The 21,586-nt window shown below is 38.3% G+C and overlaps 1 pseudogene; it reads left to right on the top strand.

Moving 5' to 3' along the window:
• Nucleotides 1-873: 873 nt before the first annotated feature.
• Nucleotides 874-21,586, top strand: part of LOC149159039 (laccase-12-like) — a 139,326-nt pseudogene continuing 118,613 nt past the window's right edge.

Raw genomic sequence — 21,586 nt, forward strand, 5'->3', positions numbered from 1 at the left:
GAAATTTAATTTCAACATTTATTATCAAATTTCGAAATAATTATAATATAAATTTTTAAAAATAAGTTTTTTTAAATAAATAAATTGAATATGGAAGTTTTTTTTAAAATATATTAAAAAGTTAGCTTATAGTAAGAAAATATATTTTCAATTTAAAAAAATGGTAAATGAAAATAATATAATTAAATATATATTTCACAAATTAATGTCAATTGGCTACTATCTGGAAATGGCGAGGGTTTCTAAAACACTAGGGTTTGCAACGAAAACGCTGAAAGAGGAACAACAGGGGAGATAAGGGCAAAGGACGAACAGCCGGAAACCAAGAAAATAAAGAGTGGTGCAAAAGGGAGATAGGGAGGCTCACAAAGCCAAAAGGAGCTGAAAGGAGCCATGGCCGGGGATCCAGGGAGGGGAGAGATCCCCTCCTACAAAAATGTAACAGCGGGAGAAACAAGCGGAAGCGGACCACGAAGGGAACCAGGGGGAGAGAGTAGGGAGGCGCCGGTGATGGGAAACCAATGGCAAGCAAGACTAGGAGGCATATGCCTTCCCAGAGCCCTAAAAAAGCTGAGGTTTGTGATCCCGAATAACAAACTCGAAGAGTATAGATGTTATATGAGAGACCATGCCCTGATATGTAAATTTATAGGGTTCTCGCTGGCTGAAAAGGACCTGGCAAGGTGGATACAGCAAATATGGAAGCCGAAAGGTCATATCGACCTGAAGCCCGGGGCAAAGGGCTTTTTTACATTGATATTTGCTAACCTAAAAGACAAGGAAAGGTTCTTTGAAGGAGGACCGTATTTCATGAACAACGCAGGTCTATTCATGAGACACTAGGAGGACAGTTACAACCCTGATCAAGAAAAGATGCTGTCAACACCGGTCTGGGTCCGTCTGTTTGGCCTACCAATAGAGTTCTGGGACCCCGAAATCCTGGAGGGGATTGGCAATACGATATGGTCTTTTGTCAAAGTATCAGAATCAACAAAAAGAGGGAGATACGCATCCTATGCAAGGATATGTGTATATATGAACATATCAGACCCGCTGCCAGAATACATAGAGCTAGAATATCATGACGAAGTATGACAACAACCAATGGATTATGAACATATACCGTTCATGTGTAGAAGGTTCCACGAATATGGACATCTCTTTAAACAATTCCCTATGAATGTTGAGAAAGACACAGAAAGGAAAGCAGAAGCAGAAAAAAGAAGCACAGAAGGAACAGAAGGAGCGGAGGAGGGTTTCCAGGAAATCGAAAGAAAAAGGAGGCCCGGGAAACAGACGGCAAGCAAACCACAAACCCCTAAATCTGTATCGGTCGAATGTCAAAATAAGTTCAGTATATTATAGGAAGAAGAAAGAGAGACAGAAAAGGAAGGAAATGTAGAAGAACCCATGGATTCGAATAAACACATAAAGGAAACAGACCCAAATCAAGGAAACCTTGGAAAAGAAGGGATAGAGGAGAATGTAGACACGGAACAAACACAGATGGAGATTGACCCACAAAAGAAGAATGGAAATGAATAGGAGTGCGTCATGAAAAGGCTGTTACAGGATTGGAGGAACCTGGATGAAAGGTTCATATCGGAAGAGCAAAAACAGTTATACAAGGAAATGTTTCAGAAATAGATGGAGAAGAAGGAAGCACTTATGACAAGTCCTATGGAGCAAGCATGAACATAGGAAACACAGAGTATAGGAATGGGTAGTTCTGGCAAAGGAAGTAGAAAAAGAGGAAGGCGTCCAATGAGTGAAACTATACAGGTGGTAGGGGAGACCCTGGTGAATTCAGGAAGAGTCATACCTCTGTCAGAGGTTGTTATGAAACCAGCTCAAGAAAAGATAGAAAAGATAGATCAACGCCTTAGAATTCAGCCTCTTCGAGGGGGCAACCTCCTTTACATTACATAAATGAACAATTCTTGGATGATACAAATGACAAAACCTCCTTTCTATATATAGGAGTCTAAGGAGTCACAATATAATCCAGCCGACCTAACAATAATAATATAAAGCCACAAAAATAACAATAGAGGGATTCTATGGGCACAGAAATAACAATATGGGGGTAATAGGGGCACAACAATATAAATAAGGGGTATAACTACAATAGTAATGGGGTAATCACTAGTATTATAGGGACCCAACATGCCCCTCTCCTTCAAAAAAGTGTTGTCCTCAACGCTTGAGTAGTTCTGGATACTTCTGCATAAAATTCTCATCCTCCCATGTGGAATCTTCAGCGGATAAGTTCTTCCACTTGATAAGATACTCTGAAATTGATCGATTTCGTAGCTGTCGAGTTCTTGTTTCTGTGACTGCTTCCGGTTCCAATATAATTTTTCCTTCCTCGTCAAGTTCTGGCAATATTGTTTGAATTGGGAGCTTGTCACCTATAACCTTCTTTAAACATGAAACATGGAAAACTGGGTGCAATCGAGAAGCTGCAGGAAGCTCCAATTTGTATGCCATAGTACCAATCTTTTGCAACACCTTGTACGGACCATAATACTTTGGTGATAATTTATTATCCTTCTTAGCTTGCTTTAGGGACATTTGCTTATATGGTTGTAGCCGTAGGAATACCCAATCACCTACATCAAAACTTCTTTCACTGCGATGTTGATCTGCCTGTTGTTTCATTCTATTTTGTGCCAACACGAGGTTATCCTTTAAGAGTTGGAGGACTTGTTGTTGATGTTCGATGTGATGTTCCACTGCCTGAACCTTAGAATTTTCTCTTAAATATGATGTGATGGATGGTGGTTGATACCCATAAAGTGCCATAAATGGGGTCATTTTTGTTGCTGTATGGAAGGAAGTGTTATACCACCATTCAGCCAGAGGCAACCATTTGACCCATTGTGTCTGTTTATCAGATACAAAGCAACGAAGATATCCTTCCAAACATTTGTTTACTATCTCAGTTTGCCCATCAGATTGAGGATGATAAGATGAGCTATGAGCTAACTGAGTACCAAGACAAGAAAATAATTCTGTCCAAAAATTTCCAGTGAAAATGGGATCTCTGTCACTTACAATAATCTTTGGGTTTCCATGTAGCTTTTGAACTGTTTCCATAAATGCAGTAGAAACTGTACTGGCTTTAAATGGATGTGATAATGCACAAAAGTGTGCATACTTGGTAAGTCTGTCAACTACCACCATGATGACACTCTTTCCCTCAGACTTGGGTAAACCTGTGATAAAATCCATTGAAACCTCCTCCCAACGTTGGCTTGGAATGGATAAAGGTTGTAATAGACCCGGTGTCTTAATTGTTTCAACTTTATTTTGTTGGCAAACCAAACATTCCGCCACAAACTTTTGAATATCTGATTTAAGGCCATCCCAAAAAAATTCCTTCTTAACCCTGTGGTAAGTTTTTAAAAATCCTGAGTGCCCTCCTAAGGGAGAAGTGTGCAATTCCATAAGAATCTTTTGTTTTAGCTGGGAATTCTTACAGAGGTATAAGCGATCTTTGTACCATAACGAATCATTTTGCCAGCTAAATGTATCAGAAGTACTGGAATCTTGTTGTAGCTTTCGAATAAGTGCCCACACTTCTTCGTCATTCTTCCATTCCTCCCTTGCTTCGTTTATCCAATCTGGTTGGATAATAGAAATGGCACACAACAATGCTTCCACATCCTCATCCTTTCTTGAGAGTGCATCTGCCACCACATTTTGCTTCCCTTTTTTGTAGATGATTTCAAAGTCATAACCCAACATCTTTGTGACCCACTTTTGTTGCTCTTCAGAGGATAATCTTTGTTCTAAAAAGTATTTAAGGCTATCATGATCCGTTTTTACCTTGAAGTGTCTTCCCATTAGGTAGGGTCGCCATTTCTTAAGTGCATGGAGTATTGCCAACATTTCCTTCTCATAAATAGCTTTGCTTAAAAACTTTCCCTTGATTGGACGACTTTCAAAAGCAATGGGTCTTTCATCTTGCATTAGAACAGCACCAATTCCATTTCCTGAAGCATCACATTCCACAATAAAGGTTTTTGTGAAGTCCGGTGTAGCTAAGACCGGTGCTTGGCACATTGCCTCTTTAAGATGTTCAAAGGCCTTTGTTGCTTCCGGAGTCCATGAAAATGAATCTTTCTTCAATAATGTTGTTAGAGGTGCTGCTATTCTCCCATAATTCTTAACAAACTTGCGATAATACCCTGTCAACCCAAGAAATCCTCGCAGATGCTTTATGGATGTGGGGATTTTCCATTCCTTAATGGCTTTAATTTTGCTAGGGTCTACCTTAACTCCTTCATGAGATACAATATGACCCAAATATTCCACCTCCTGGACTCCAAAGAAACATTTGGATCTTTTTGCATATAATTGTTTCTCCTCCAATAGTTGTAGCACCCTGTCAACATGTTCAACATGATCCTTCCAAGACTTGCTGTAGATTAGTATATCATCAAAAAATACTAACACAAATTTTCTAAGGAATGGTTTGAAAATTGAATTCATCAAACCTTGAAATGTTGAAGGTGCATTGGTAAGGCCAAAAGGCATGACCAAAAATTCATAATGACCCTCATGAGTTCTAAATGCTGTTTTCGGAATGTCTTCAATCTTCATTCTGATTTGATGATATCCCGAACGAAGATCCAACTTGGTGAAGTAAATTGATCCATGCAATTCATCCAGTAATTCATCAATGACAGGAATGGGGAACTTATCTTTAATAGTGAGCTTGTTGAGCTCCCTATAATCCGGACACATGCGCCATGATCCATCCTTCTTGTGCACCAATACTACTGGAGCTGAGAAAGAACTTTGACTCGGTTGAATTATACCAGCCTCTAGCATTTCTGCAACCATACGTTCAATTTCACTTTTTTGGACATAGGGATATCTGTACGGCCTGATGTTTGGAGGAACACTTCCTGGAATCAGATGAATAGCATGATCATGATCACGCATAGGTGGGAGACCTTTGGGAGTCTCAAATACCTTGGAATGATTGTCCAGGACTTTTTGGAGATCTGGAGAAATAGATGATTCCAATGTGGAAACATCTAGCGAACATAATTGTGCAATTACACCTCTTTGCTCCTTTTTAGAAGCTTTGTCATACCATTAGAGCTGATTATCTTTCCTGGTTTCCCTGCAATACCCCTTAATTCAACTTCCTTTCCTTCCGTAGAAATTTGATGAAAAGTTCTTGAAAATTAAAAGCTATTGTACCCAAGGATTGTAGCCATTGGACTCCTAGTACAACATCAGCACCTCCCATTGGAATGGAAAGCATTGGGCTAGTCAATACATATTCTCCCATGGATAGCTTGATATTATGGCACTTTCCAGAGCAATTTATTGTTCCTCCATTTGCAATCATCACTTGACACTCTGGTGCTGGATATAGGAAGCAATTCAATTCTTTTGCTACCCTACAATGAATAAAATTGTGGGTGCTTCCTGAATCAATCAACACTATTACCTTTTTCTTCTTGATTTGTCCTTCTATCTTGATGGTTTGAGGAGTGGTAATTCCCGCCAATGCATTACAAGATATGGTCGGATTTATTTGTTCTTCATCTAGGCTTTGTTCCTGAAGTATATCTTCTTCTTTTGACCTTTCTTGCTCCTTTTCTTCTTCCTCTTCACAATCTATGTAGAATAATTTCTTCTCAGCACACTTATGACCTTTAGTGTATTTGCTATCACAACTGTAACAAAGCCCTTTTGCTCTTTTTTCTTCCAATTGTTGTGGTGTCAACCTTATAGGTTGTGGAAGACTAGGGGCAACAACACTTCCGTCTTTATAGTTGTGAGTGGTATGCTTCCTGGTTGCCATAATTTTGCTTTCCATTTTTCTTGCTAACCTGAATGCCTTCTCTAATGAATCAGGTTCCCAAAGGCGAACATCATGTTGGATATTATCCTTTAAAGACCCTATGAACACATCAATCCTATGCTCCTCTGGAATATCTTTTACCCTTATGTTCAATTTTTGGAACTCCTCAATGTGCTCCATTATTGAACCCTTTTGTTTGAGACTTATCAATTGGCTAAAAAAAGTGTTGCTTTTTGTATCTCATAATGTGCTATCAATTCTTCCGTAAAAATTGCCCAAGTGATAAATTGTTTACGAGAACAAAGCCATTGATACCATACAAACTGATTTGGTTCCAAATATACAGTTGCCATACGTACCTTTTGTGCGTTTTGCACATTATTGAGATCGAAGAATTGCTCCATCTGTAATATCCATGTGGCGGGATCCTTGCCATCAAACTTCCTCATATCGATTTTTGGAATATGGTGATTCTTCGATCCAACATTAGCGTCTATGGAATCATGATTAACATTTCTTTTGTTCTCATCATGAGTTTCCTTTACTACCTTTTCACCATTAGTGACCCTTTCTTGTAGCAACTTCTTCAATTCTTCCATGTCTGTCTTCAAATCTATCTTCAAATCTGCCATGTCTCTCTTCAAATCTGTCTTCGAATCATCCATCTTAGCTTCTATGCCCTTTATCTTAGATTCCATGCCATTTACCTTAGATTCCATGCCACTTATCTTAGCTTCCACGCCATTTATCTTAGCATCTGTTAACTTTTGTGAGCGTGACATTTGTTGCACTTGTTCTTGTAATTTTGATATATCATGTAGCATTTCTTCCTCTTCTTCATGAGTCATGCTAGAGCTTTCAGGTTCCTTACTAGGTGTTTGCATTTTCTTTCCTCGGGGCATCAGTTACCGATAATAATGCTTTACTATGCCCTTTGAATTCCATTAAACCAAGCTTACACAAAAATAAAAAAAAAACTACACACCTTTTTTTCACTTTATAGAAGCCTGATATTGAATCTGATGTATCTCTGTAATTTCAGATCATCTAGTTCTGAAATTGCAACCTGTAGTAGCCTTCTGCGTCCTCTTTCCAATGCCACAAGTCTGAGCCAAATTGGATTCTCCAAGGAAGAGTTATGTGAAATCTCCCACAGTGACTTGCTTTTAGACTGGTTCAGTAGAGCGAACTTGTACGACGTGCCACGAGTCACTGTTTCAACCTTTGAATCTAAAACACACACACAAGAAACTACAGTCCGTCCTCTTTCTTTACCTTCTTACGAAATTTCAATCCGATGCCCAGAGAGAAAGTTATGACGATTTTCCCCAGGTCACCTGTTTTGAATGTAATTCAGGAGTCTGCAAAAAGACCAACTTCCTCAGATCATATCTCCGCAAATATTGCGCGAAAAGCTCTGAAATTCGGACCCAAGGTTCAGCGTGATTTCTTCTCAAATGGGTTTTTTTTGCGACTTCTGAAACGTCACAGAAAAAAGTTATAGCGAAAATTCCACGATGACCTGTTTGGAGCAGCGAAACCCTAGAATCCAAAGCTCTGATACCAAATGTTATGAAACCAGCTCAAGAAAAGATAGAAAAGATAGATCAACGCCTTAGAATTCAGCCTCTTCGAGGGGGAAACCTCCTTTACATTACATAAATGAACAATTCTTGGATGATACAAATGACAAAACCTCCTTTCTATATATAGGAGTCTAAGGAGTCACAATATAATCCAGCCGACCTAACAATAATAATATAAAGCCACAAAAATAACAATAGAGGGATTCTATGGGCACAGAAATAACAATATGGGGGTAATAGAGGCACAACAATATAAATAAGAGGTATAACTACAATAGTAATGGGGTAATCACTAGTATTATAGGGACCCAACAGAGGTATTTCAACAACATCCAAAAAGTTATAAATGATTGTAACAAGCTGGAACATCATAGGCCTCAACAGTATTGGGAAACAAAGATATCTGAGGGAAAGAGTGAAGAAAGACAAACCTAGTATAATGATAATACAAGAGACAAATATTAATGGCCAAAAATTAGAAGAGATAGTGAAAAAATATAAAATTCAATATGAAGTTATGGCCCAAGATGCGACCGGTACAGCTGGAGGATTGGCAATCCTATGGAATCCAGAAGAGGTGCAAGTCAAAGATTGGGTCAGTCTCCCTAGAATCCTTTCAGGTTCATTCATACTGATAGGGTCCTCAGAGTGGGTGCTCATCATGGGAGTTTATGGCCCGCATATTCCAAGGGAACGCAAAAATTTCCTAAAGGACATGCAAATTATCCGCATAATTTTCCCTAGGACCCCATGGATGGTAGGAGGAGACTTTAGTATGATTAAATCCCTAGGAGAAAAGAAAGGAGGAAAAAGTAAACCAGATCAAGACATGGAGGTTTTCAGTGAAATGATATTAGAGCAAGGATTGGTAGATATTCTGACAACAAATGGAGTTTACACATGGAATAATCGTAGCGGACGCAGAAATCAGATAGCATCAAGGCTGGATAGATTCTTAGTTTCAGAGCAGATCTTAAATAGGGATGTATTTATAGAGGCAAAAATTCTACCAGCCATGGGTTCAGACCATTGGCCTATAAGACTGGAAATAGATATCAAAAAATACCCCCACAAACGCCCTTTTAGGTTCGAGGCTTTCTGGCTCAGGAATAACCTATTCATAACGAAAGTAGAGGATTGGTGGACCAAAAGTCAACAAAGAGGAAGAAATAAGATGCATACCTTCCAGCTAAAGCTCAAGGAACTCAAAGGGAAAATAAAAAAATGGAACAAGGAAGAATTTGGGAACATTTGTATGGAGAAGCAGAGACTAGAGTGAAAAATGGAATAATTACAACAGAATATCATAACAGAAGGACGAAATGAAGAAAAGAGTAGAGAAGAAGGAATACTGATCAGTCAAGTAGAAGAAAGGAGAAAACAGGAAGAAATCCTATGGAGAAAAAAGTCCAGGGTAAATTGGCTACGGGAAGGAGAAAGGAACACCAAGTTTTTCCACCAAGCAATGGTTCAACACATGCAAAGGAACATAATCTTCTCCATTCTAAATAGGGAAGGGCAAAGAGTAACAGAACATGAAGAAATGGAACAAGTTTTAGTATATTATCACAAGGATGTGCTGACAGAACTAAGGGTCAATAGGGGCGAGGCTATATGAAGAATTTGCAATGAAATCCCCAAGATGGTAACCGAAGAACAGAATAGAGCACTGATGAGAGCAGAAACACTAGAAGAAATAGAGGAAATAGTAAAAGGAATGAAGAAAAATAAGGCACCAGGACCAGATGGTTTCACGACAGAATTTTATCAAGCAAGTTGGCATTTCCTAGGACAATATATTTTGGAAGTTGTAGAGGAGTCGCGAAGATATCAAAAGGTATGGCCAAGTCTTAACTCTACCCTTTTTACTCTTATCGCTAAATCGTCTAAATCTAAGAACACCCAAGGGTTTCGCCCAATAGCCCTTTGTAATGTTATTTATAAAATTATTGCAACTCTGATAGCTAAAAGATTAAAACCTATCCTTGTGAACATTATATCCCCGGAACAAACCAGTTTCATTGCATGAATACAACTCCTCGATGGGCTGGTGGTAGCCCAGGAGGTGATTCATTCTCTAAAACAAAAAAGGAGAAAGGAATGATGATAAAGCTGGATTTATCAAAAGCCTATGACTGCCTCAATTGGAACTTCATCAAGGCAACGCTCAGGGTTTTCGGTTTCAGTAATAGATGGATTGAATGGATATATAGGATGGTATCAATGCCAAACTTTTCTATCCAATTGAATGGTACTCCCACCTCGACTTTTAATGCCACCAGAGTTTTAAGACAGGGGGATCCCTTATCCCCTTTTTTGTTTATTATGGCGGGAGATGGTCTTGGAAGATACATTAAAAAAGAGATAAGGGAAAGAAAGATAAGGGGACTTCAGTTATGGGGAAATAACATGCCTATCACCCACCATCAGTTCGTAGACGATATCATGTTATTCTGTGAGGTATCATTAAACGAAGTAAAACGAGTGAAAAAGATCCTGGATCTATTCATGGAAGCTTCAGGGATGGAAACCAACAAAGAAAAGTCATGCACGTTCATCTTCAACACCCCAGAACTGATTAAATCTCACTTGACCAGAACTTTGGGCTTTAGAACCGGAGAGTTTCCTACAAAATATTTCGGGAACCATCTAACTCTAAACTCTTCAAGAGTATCAAATTGGTTTCAAATTATAGACAAACTTAAGAAAAGATTGGGAAATGGGTCCTTCAGAGCGCTAAATATAGCAGGATGATTGGTACTCTTGAAATCAATTCTCCAAGCCATCCCGATTTACCCTCTATCGGTGATGGCAGCCCCCAAAGGAGCTTGCGCTAAAATGAAGGAAATTTTTGGAAAATTCCTGTGGGGAGGACCCAAGCAGGAAAGGAAATGGGCCCTAGTTTCATGGAAAGGCATATCGAAACAAAAAGAAAAAGGAGGATTGGGCCTCAGGGACCTATGAACTCTAAATCAAGTCTTGGGGGAAAAACTATGGTGGAGGTGGATGAGAGGAGTACAAGATATATGGAAACAAATATGGACTCAAAAATATAGCATGCCCTCAACAACAGAAGGCATCCTTAGAGTGGAAGAAGTGCCAAAAGGATCCTCAATCTGGGACCTAGCAAGCCAAAACAGGGAGCTCATAAACAAAATTACCTTCTGGGAAATCAGGAGCGGAAGTACAGCTCAATTCTGGGAGGAGGCATGGCAGCAAAGGGACAGAATGGTTGATATTCAAAACATACAGAACACTTACCAGAAGGAAACAAGGATGGGATTAAAGCTGGTTAAAGATTACTGGAAATAAGATGAGGCAAATGAAACTTGGCGGATCTGGAGAAAACTTGATGAATGGGACGAAAATATTGATGAAGTTCAGAAAGAGACCCTAACAAAAGACATGGATGGAAGAAGAATAAAGAACAACATGAGACCAGATATACTCATATGGGGAAAATCTACAAAAGGGACCTTTACTGTCAAGGAAGCATATTATCTAGCTACTTGGCAAGAAGGAGAAGAGAAAAACATAGATCGGAAACAAATATGGAGGAATAAATGGTGGCTGAAAGTAACAATTTTTGCTTGGTTAGTAGGGAAAGAGAGAATCTTGACGTGGGACAAGCTGCAAAAAAGAGGTTTTCAAGGTCCCCCCAGATGCAGACTTTGTAAACAAGAGAATGATACCCAAGCGCACCTCCTGAATTTCTGTCCTTATGCCCAGTTCCAATGGGATGGGGTAAGGAACCTCTTTGGAAAATCTAACAGAGATCCGAATGACATAAAGAAGACCATATGCCAATTGATAAAACGCCATTTTTCATGTTCCATAGCAAAGAGAGTATGGAGCTTAGTTGTAGGATTTGTCATATGGTTTCTGTGGGAAGAACGAAATCAAAGGATATTTCGAGAAAAAAATAGTCCACTTGGGAAGACTTGGGAAAAAATTCAAAGAGCAATAAGAGAAACCATTCTGGATGAGAACTAGGAGGAGGAGGAATGGAACACAAATATGGAGGAGAAAAGAATCTTAGCCAGACTTAATATAGAATACAACATGATCTATCCATGGAAGGAAGGACACCAAAGAATGCAGATACAAAGCCAGGTACAGTTCAAATATCCAGGGGAAAACTTCATTAAATTGAACTTCGACAGGGCTTCAAAAGAAAACCTGGGCCTTGCGGGGTTTGGGGGCATCTTTAGAGAGAGTATAGGCCGCACCAGATGGGTGTACGCAGACAAAGGAGGCATAATGACCAACAATGAAGCATAAATGATGGCCATATACCAAGGTATTAAAATAGCAATAAGAAATGGATATAGGAACCTGGAGATTGAAGGAGACTCGCAGATTGTAATCGGAATGCTTAGGAAACTTGACAATGGGAAAGACTAGGAATAGGTGGCCAAGAGCTAGAGGATGACAGGGTTAATTGAAGACATGGCTATCATACTGAAGCAGATCAATTATAAAATCATCAGCCATGTAAAGAGAGAAGGAAACAAAGCTGCAGACTTTCTGGAAAATTGGGGATGCAAAGAAGGTAAAGTGGATAGCATATGGCCAATAGTCACGAACAAACCGGGATGGGAAATGCTCGACCTAATAATCACTCAGGATAATGAACTCGCAATGCAATAAGGAGAAGGGGAAAGAACCCCCAATCGGGGTGGTTAATATGATGAGCTAGGAAGGCAGTAAAAGGATGAGGGGTGGAAATTATGAGCCACCTTACAGCAGGAGATCGCGGTAGGTGGATGTTAAGTTAGGTAGACTGGACATCATGTTAAATTGCAACAGGAGGAATAATCTCAAGCACAGAGGTGGTGGAGGTGACAGCGGAATGGTGATGGGACAAGGACCCGGACGCACAAGGGAAAGCCGAGAAGGAGTGGGCTATTATGGTGAGTGTAGGTAGTAGAGAAAGGCAGTACAACAGATCAGAAGAGGTCGGTAGGTCAGTGGGAGTCGATATGGGTGGAGGCATAAGGGCAAAAATGAAAGGAGCATCCTCGAGGTGAACGGAGGTAGGAAAGAAAAGGTGATAGAAGGAGCAGGAGAAACCACATAGGGTCGACCTCCGGGGTTGCGGAAAACTCAGAGCAAGAAATTTGAGGATGGAATGAAGAGGATTGTAATGCCGGGGAATAGGGGAGGAAGACATTCACGAGCATAAGGCACTAAGACAGATTAATGGGAAGGAGAGGAACAAACCTAGGCAAACATAGAGGAGATATATGACCTGGAATGGGATAGTCAACAACATGTAAGAAAAAGCGATAAAGGTAAAAGGAAAATTATGGAGAAAACAAGACAAGCACCAGAGGATATAGGAGAAAGGAAAGTCAGGAGCCAATAAGAGGAAGCCAACATGGGAGCACCAACCAAAGAATTAGGACAGGGAAGTGGGTTAAGGGAATACAATGCAGGCAGAGCAGGACGAGGAAGGGGCCGCAGAGGGAGAATAGGACAGTGGCAAGTTGGTCATCAGGAACAGGGACGCACCAAAACAGCAGGAACCAAATGTGGAAGGAAAACGATGAATCTCTAGGTGTAGTATGCAGAGAGGGCTTATTGCAAAGACATGCATGCATACATTAGGAGAATAATCTAGCATCTGGAAGAGGAGGCGACCCAGGAACAGTCAGAATTTGAGATGGAGGATTGGGAATACCTGTTACCAGACCCTGGATATACCAGATGTCGTATGTCCCTATATAAATAGGCCTTACATGTGTGTTGGGTCATGAAGCAATTGTTGGCTAAGGCTATGGAGTAGGTGGCCATGGAGATGGCTGAATTAGCCCAAGGCATTCCTAATCTAAAGAAAGAGATAAACAACCTTCAGATAACCATTATGATGCAAGGTGGCAAGCTCGACAAGATACAGTAGCAGCTAAAGAAGCTTACTTAGGAGGTAAAAGAGGAGGAGCATCAGCCGAGCGCAGTGGAAGAATGATTATTCAAGATATGTTTATTTTCTCCTTAGTTAGGAAGCTGAAAAGCATGCTACCCTCTGTTATCTTTTATAATGCAGCTAGTAAACAGTGTTAGTTTTTTTGAATGGTTAGTATATATAGCATGGACAAACAGACTCATTAAATTTTGTTTTTGGATGGCCATTAAGAACTTCAGATGGCCAACAAACCCTATTTCCCTTCAGGGCAGGTTGAGGCCATCGTATGTATGCACTGGTTTTAACCTGTTATAATAGAAATGGTTCCACCTTAGCTTACAAAAAAAAACAAATTAATGTCAATTAAATACATATTTGACAAATTAATGACATTTTTTTCAATTTTATTACAAAAATAATGAATTCCAGGAAAGGGCAACTTAAATGTAAATATCACACATTATACAAATTGTCTCTCACTGTCCATGGAACCTTAATGAAATTTCACCATCATAATGACTTAAGAAAAAAAGACAACTCATTTTTTACTTGGTTTATAATACGCATGTTAGACATAGTATTGTGATTGATGTCAAAGGGTAAGTCAAAAGAAGCAAATTATTGAGTATGTTGGTTTGATGACTTGAAAGATCACATCAACTAATGAAGAAGTGGCTAAAAGTTTATTGATTTTATGTTGAAGATATTATGTTCAAATGAATCAATGGATGTTATGGTTTGATGGTCATCTTCGTGACTTTTCTAGTGATATATCAGACTTGATCAAACACTTCCTTGATGAAAAGATAAGTCAATTTGAAGGAAGCAATGACAAAAAGAGGAAAATTACAAATTTTTTATTATTAAAAATACCAAATTTGCTAAATGTTGCATCATCAGATCATATCTATATCTTTTCAAATAATTCAATGGCAAATGGCACATGGACTTTTGCACTAGTTACCAATTTAAACATCATGCATCTCCACATAGATCTCATTGTTCTAGATTTCATTAAAAGTGAATGGAATGATAGATTATTTAGAGTTTAGCGGAGATCATGGTCCCCATGTCATTTGACCTCTACCACATGGGAAAATCAAATCATGACACATGGTCGGTGTAAATGGATGCCAAATGGACCCTCCTACTGTAGATGATTGTGATGTGGCCCACAGACGTGGATGAATAGGTGGCATACTGAGATTGGACAAGTGGAAATACAATGACACATGGCATCATGATACTCGAATTAGGGTGATGATGTGGGGTATTGTGATGAAATGGACACACAAAAAGGTGCCATGTGGCATGCTAAAATGGTAATTTTGGTGACACGTGGCACCACTCAAAGAGTGCAACATGGTGGTTGTCACATCATGACGATGCCAACATAAGAATTCTCATGAACCCCTTGGTCTGGGTCACACAGCATGGTCCCATGAAGGTTCTTGATGTCAACCCCATACCAAAATAGGCCCCTGTATTCATATAAATAAATATTCACATGACATGAGGTGACAAGGAATTTAGAATAACCTAGTGTAACAAGGAAATATTCTCCCTTCTTGGAATGAATGAGGAAGTGCATTTCTTGTCTCTTATGGGTTGCAGGTTTGAGATTGTCTTCTCCGGTATGACATGACTCTCTATTATGAATGTTTCATCGCATTTGTGGTATGATTGACATAATAATTTTGATATAGCCCTCATTGTAATATGGGCTCTTTGTGGTATCATTGGTGTACCAAGTTTTTCTCTAGCCCTCATGGTGGCTTGATTTGGTTCTTTGTGTTATGATTGGTGCAACAAGTTTTGGCCTAGTCCTTATTACAGTTTGACATGGATCTATATGGTATGATTGGTGAAACATGTTTTGGTCTAGCCTTTGTGGATGGTTCACCTAGTTCTTTGTGGTATTATTCACATGATAATTTTGATCAAATCCTCTATGGTATGAATTGTATAACAAGTTCTAACTTGGCCCTTGTCGAAAATTGATTTAGTTCTTTATGGTATGACTTCTCAACAAGTTTTGGTTTGGCCCTCATGGATGCTTGACCTAGTTCTTTGCGATTTGATTGGTGCAACAAGTTTTGATCTGGCCCTCCATTGTTGGTGCAATAATTTTTGAGTTGACACTCGTCACAATATGGCCTAACCCTTCATGTGATTGGTGCAATCTATATGAAATCACTTTTTGATGTATGATTGGCACAAATGTGTATGAAATTATTGTTTGAGTATAATGTGGCTCTTAGTGGTACAATATGATTGGTGCCAAAGATAGGTCATGCCCCTCTATTGTGACTGATAGCATATGATGTGACTCTTTGTTATGTGATTTGATTATCTTCATGGGTATCATGTGACTCTTCATTGTATGACTTGATTAATACTGTAATTATTGATGAGAATATCCCTTGTGATCCCTAAATAAGTAATACAACAATCCAGTTGATGATGAGTTTTGTCGATTCTCAGGAGGTCAGGAGTTTGTGTTTGGTCGAGTGTGCTGAAATTTAATTTTTCCCTCTAAAGTACATTTTTTTTAACTACTAACAAATCAATGGTTTGCATTTTGTAGAAATTTTCCTAAAAAGTGAATTTTGTAGGAACAAGACTAAAAAGGTGCATTTTGTAGAACAATTAATTTTTACGATGTCCTTATGGTTTATTTTGAAGAACAAAATAAATCTTAAAAGGGGGATTTGTTTAGAATTTTTGTGATTTGAAAAGGGTAATGAGCAAGGTCATGAAGACATATTTTTTAGAACAAGAGGTTATGGTTATTGTTAATATGCTCTCGAACTCATCAACATGTTTTGCGATCAAGAAGATGTTGAAGATTGATGGTTGAAGAATGGGTTGATTTAGTTGTGTTTTGAGCTTCTGAATCAAGTTTGAAATATTTTGAAAAGAAGTCAACTACATTTCAAAGGTAGTGCCTCAGTCAAGTTGGGACTTGTTATAGTTTAGTTGTTAGGGTTTGAACCTAACTTCTTTGTTAATGTAATAAACTCAAGGAACCCCATAAGAATCATAATTAATTGGTCTAATAAATAAAGCCAGTAAAAATTGTAAGTGGTTGACCCACATTATAAAAAATGGACCACAATTAGTTAATTGGCCATAGTTAATAAATAAAGTGGTTAACCTGTACTATGTAAGGGAGCATAAGTAGTTATGGTTTTGGGTCCCATGAAACTATATAACATTGAATATAGTAAGGAATGTGTTATCTTTTGTTGTTGTAAAATAACTATGCTCTATTGGAGGTTTCCCCCTCGAAGAGGCAAGTGAATAATATTGTTGAATATCTTAATTGAATATTTCTATTTCTATCATTGCATAGTGTACTTTTCTGTGGTATTTCTACCATATTACTCTCTTTGATATTTTTTGCTAGAGACATGTTCCTATGTCTTTAAACTATAGGTATGTGTCGTTACACACATGAACCTACATCTAGCGAAGCATACACGTAGGAACTACAAGAGGTGGTCACATCTATTGGACTCCCTTAGAACGCTCATTCATACCCTTCAAGTAGTAGTGCATCAAACAACACATGTACATGGACTGCACTTTGAAGTACCTATGGTATATTGAAATACCCCTATGTATACATTGAAACTAAGACTAAATAATTCATTGTCTGTCATACTACTATAGTCCACGGAGAAAAACACTTAGGAAAATTACTTTCATGTACCTATGGTACTCAGGTAGTACAACTAAGGGCATGGTCCATCCTCCTTATTTTGGGCTTTTGAAGTATTAGACCAAGTACTATTTTTGGACCATTGATGTATATTATGATTATAGAACTCACCAATATTTTATTGACATACTTCCCTCTATTTTTTTTATTGGTTGTCTCATTTTGTAGTATACAAAAGCTAGGGTTTCTACCTTTTTAGTCTAGATCAATTTTTGTAGTATCCAACAATTGGGGTTTCTTCCATCATAGTACATGTCAATTTTTATGACATCCAGTAGTTGGGGTTTTTATCATCGTAGTACAAATAATCTTTTGCGATATCCATAAATTGGGGTTTCTCTTGTGGTTGCATAAACCAGTGAGACTTCCAAATTCCTACACATTTTATAGTATCGATATTTTTGGATTTCTACCACTACAATATTGATCAACTAGGAGTAATACTCCTATTGGAGTAAAATAAAATGTCTGGTGGTCCAAAATTTGTCTTGCAAGGGACCAAACCCAAAGGATTCAGAACAATGTGTTGATCATAGTGATACCATCTGCTTGTAAGCACCCATCTTTATTTTGGTCCCAAATTTTTTAGAAGTGCTTTCAAGTCACCTTCATTAACATACTCCTTGTCTTGCACCGATTGTAGCCATACTAATTTTATGTAACATTTTTTTTTACCAAGCCAATTATATGTAGACGGCTCAAGCTATGGAAAACCTTGAGAAAAGAGTTCAAGACCTGGAAGAAAACCTCACCTCCAAAATCCACATTATCCTTAACAAGGCTTTGACACCCATTTAATAATAACTCAAGAATAAAAGATCCATGAGTTAGGTTAACCATGTCGATGGAAACCTAGAAGGAAAATATAGCCACCGTCGATATGAGGGGTATCATCATTTCCATGGAGGTCACTATTATTATAGCAATAAGACACACAAGACTGAAATCCACAAATTTGACGATTTTAACTATGCAGTATGGGTGGAAAAAATGGAAAATTATTTTCAACTCAAAAATATTTGGGAGTAGTGGTGCCAATTGCATTAGAAATGCTACACAAGAAAGCCAACTTGGAATGTGTTCTCTAAATCCATTTTTTCTTACTTAGGCAAGGACTCTCACTTTCTGGGATGCCTCAGGAAAATAGAAAAAACTAGTACATTATGAGACTACATCATGACATTTGAACAATTGGCCATATTGATCAAGGACCTAGGGGACACCTTTTATGTGGAAAGTTTCATCAGGGGCCTCAAGGAAACCATCCAGTCACATGTTAGAATGCATCAACCGACTACTTGCTTTCAATCTTCCCACAAAGCTTAGTTAGAAGAGAAAACTTCTACTTCTATCCAATCTATTTGTCTTTCATTCAAATCAGAGGCTCATCCCACCCCAACTAATGGCCCCACCCAAATCCTTAAGGTCGAAAAAGTGTCACCCTAGAAAATGGTTGAAAGGAGAAGATAGGGACTATGTTACTATAGTGATGGAAATTCCCTAGGTCACAAATGAAAGGAAATAAATTTCATTCAGATTAACACTACTGAAAATAGCTCTAACACTGAGGCATAACCTAGTGAACTGTCTGTGGAGAATGAAGTGGAAGCCAAATATACTACAATGGATATTAAAGAAACACCTAATTAACCTACAATATCACAACATGCATTATCTGATATTTCTTCTCGACCAAGATTTAAAATCAAAGGCTTTATTAAGCATCAACTAGTGGTGGTATTGATTAACAGTGGCAACATCAATAACTTTTTCCATAAACGGGTTGTTGAGGTTGTGCACTTTTTTGTGTGGGTAGTATTCAATTTACATGTCCTTATAGTTAGGGGGACCATGAAATGTAAATTCCATTCTAGTAATATAAAGCTCTATATGGGGGAACATCACCTTAAAAAACACATGTTTTCGATTGGAATGGGAGGTTGTGACATCCTCGGAGTTTAATGACCTCAAACAATAGGTTCCATTACCATGGACTTATAAGATCTATATATGAGCTTCAAATAGAAAGGACACACTCATACGCTCCATGGGCTCCAGGAGTGTGTTACCACTATCATCATCTCATATAGAATGGAGAATATTTTGAAAAAGGGACACCGTGGTGTATTTTCACAATCCAATGCAATTTAGGACATTGAATCAAGCCCTGCCAATATTCATCCAGGTATGAAAACGGTATTAAGTCACCATCAACAGTGTTTGAAAAAACCCAATGAAGTAGCCCCTTGTTGAGATGAGCATGATCATAGCATTCTTTTTATTCCAAGTAGCCAACCATCCAATGTCTAGCCCCATAGGTATCGATTTAAAAAAAAAAATTGAGATTGAAAATATTACTAAGTAACTACTAGAAGAAACTGTGATTCGTCCGAGCACCAACCTTAATTCATCCTATTTGGTCATGGTCTTAAAGAAGGATTGGGAGTGGTGCATGTGTCCTAATATTAGAGCCTTGAACAAAGTCACTATCAAGGATAAGTTTTCAAATCCCATAGTCGATGTTTCCTTGATAAGCTCCATGGTGCCCAATTATTTACCAAGTTGGATCTTCATTCATGCTACCACCGAATCAGAGTGAAAGTACCAGACATTCCTAAGATAGATTATAAAACCCATGAAGGTCATTATGAATTTTTGGTTATGCCCTTTGGTATTTGTAATGCCCCATCCACCTTTCAAAGTCTCATGAATTACCTTCTCAATCCATATCTGATAAATATTTTCCTCGTCGTTTTTCATGATATACTCATCTAAAACAAAACAAGGGAAATGCATATGCAAAATTTTGGCCGGATATTGAAACTTCTAAAGGATAATAAATTGTTTGTCAATTTTTCCAAGTCTTATTTTGGAATGGGAGAAATGGAATACTTGGGACACATTGTTGGTCATGAAGGAGTATGAATAGATCCAAAAAAGATCTAGGCGATGCAAAATTAAGGCAATGCAAGATTGGCCACAACATTGGACATTGAAAAGTCTGTGGGGATTTTTGGGTCTCATGGGATACTATAAAAAATTTGTCAAAAATTATGGACTCATTCCCAAACCCATAACATTATTCTAAATAAAAATGCATTCCTCTAGATAGAAGCATCTCAATAGGACTTCTTGGATCTCAAACAGGTCGTGTGTTCCAACTTAATTTTGGCCCTCCCAGATTTCACAAATACTTTTCTCATCTAATGTGATGCCTTAGTGACCAACATTGGAGCAATATTATTACAAGAAGGTCAATCAATCTCCTTCATAAGCCAAGAATTAAGTGCCAATAATTTGGGTCAATCAACATATGAGAAGGAACTAATGGCCATATTAGATGCAATACACACTTGGTCACCATGCTTTCTTTGATGACGTTTCCATATCATAACTAACCACTATAGTATAAATTATTTCTTGGGGCAATGCTTATCCTCTATGAAACAAAATAAATGGGTTACCAAAATGTAGGGATATGATTATGAGATAGTCTATAAGAAGGGTTTCAAAATTGTTGTGGTAGGTTCCTTCTCTAAGAAATTTGAAGAGGATGGCACCCTCTTATCTCTATCCTTTACCATACCATTGTTGATTGAGGAAACACACAAAAAATGGTTTTCCCATCCATATATTTCCTAGTTAATCTAAAGGTTACAAGGGGATCCTAATGCTCCAATGGGTAACACTTGGTAGGAATATATTCTGTGATATAACGATCTTTTGGTTCCCTCCCCTAACTCCACTCTCAAACAATGCATCCTAGCAAACCTGTACTCCTCACAGATTGTTGTACACGCAATATTTATGAAGAGTTATGCTCGTGCATGCCACGTTTTCTTTTGGGAAGGGATGAAACAATACATTCTTACATTTGTGGTTGAATGTGATGTTTGTTAGTGCAACAAAGGTGAAATAATGAAGACACTAGGAACCTTACAACCCTTGTTTCTACGTTATTTTATATGGTCTAATGTCTCCATGGACTTCATTGCAGGTCTCCCTAAATGAGGAAACAAGCCCGTCATCATGGTGTTAGTTGATCGACTCTCCAAATAAATCCACCTTTTTTTTCCCTACCACACCCATTCGCACCAGCGCTGGTTGCTTAGGTCTTCATGGATAAAATTTCCTTATAGCTAGGGGGACCATGAAATGTAAATTCCATTCTAGTAATATAAAGCTCTATATGGGGGAACATCACCTTAAAAAACACATGTTTTCGATTGGAATGGGAGGTTGTGACATCCTCGGAGTTTAATGACCTCAAACAATAGGTTCCATTACCATGGACTTATAAGATCTATATATGAGCTTCAAATAGAAAGGACACACTCATACGCTCCATGGGCTCCAGGAGTGTGTTACCACTATCATCATCTCATATAGAATGAAGAATATTTTGAAAAAGGGACACCGTGGTGTATTTTCACAATCCAATGCAATTTAGGACATTGAATCAAGCCCTGCCAATATTCATCCAGGTATGAAAACGGTATTAAGTCACCATCAACAGTGTTTGAAAAAACCCAATGAAGTAGCCC

This window comes from Pinus tabuliformis, chromosome 5_2 (assembly GCF_031772625.1).
Source record: "Pinus tabuliformis cultivar Carrire ecotype Pingquan chromosome 5_2, CPIR1, whole genome shotgun sequence".
In the NCBI taxonomy this organism is placed as follows: Eukaryota; Viridiplantae; Streptophyta; class Pinopsida; order Pinales; family Pinaceae; genus Pinus; species Pinus tabuliformis.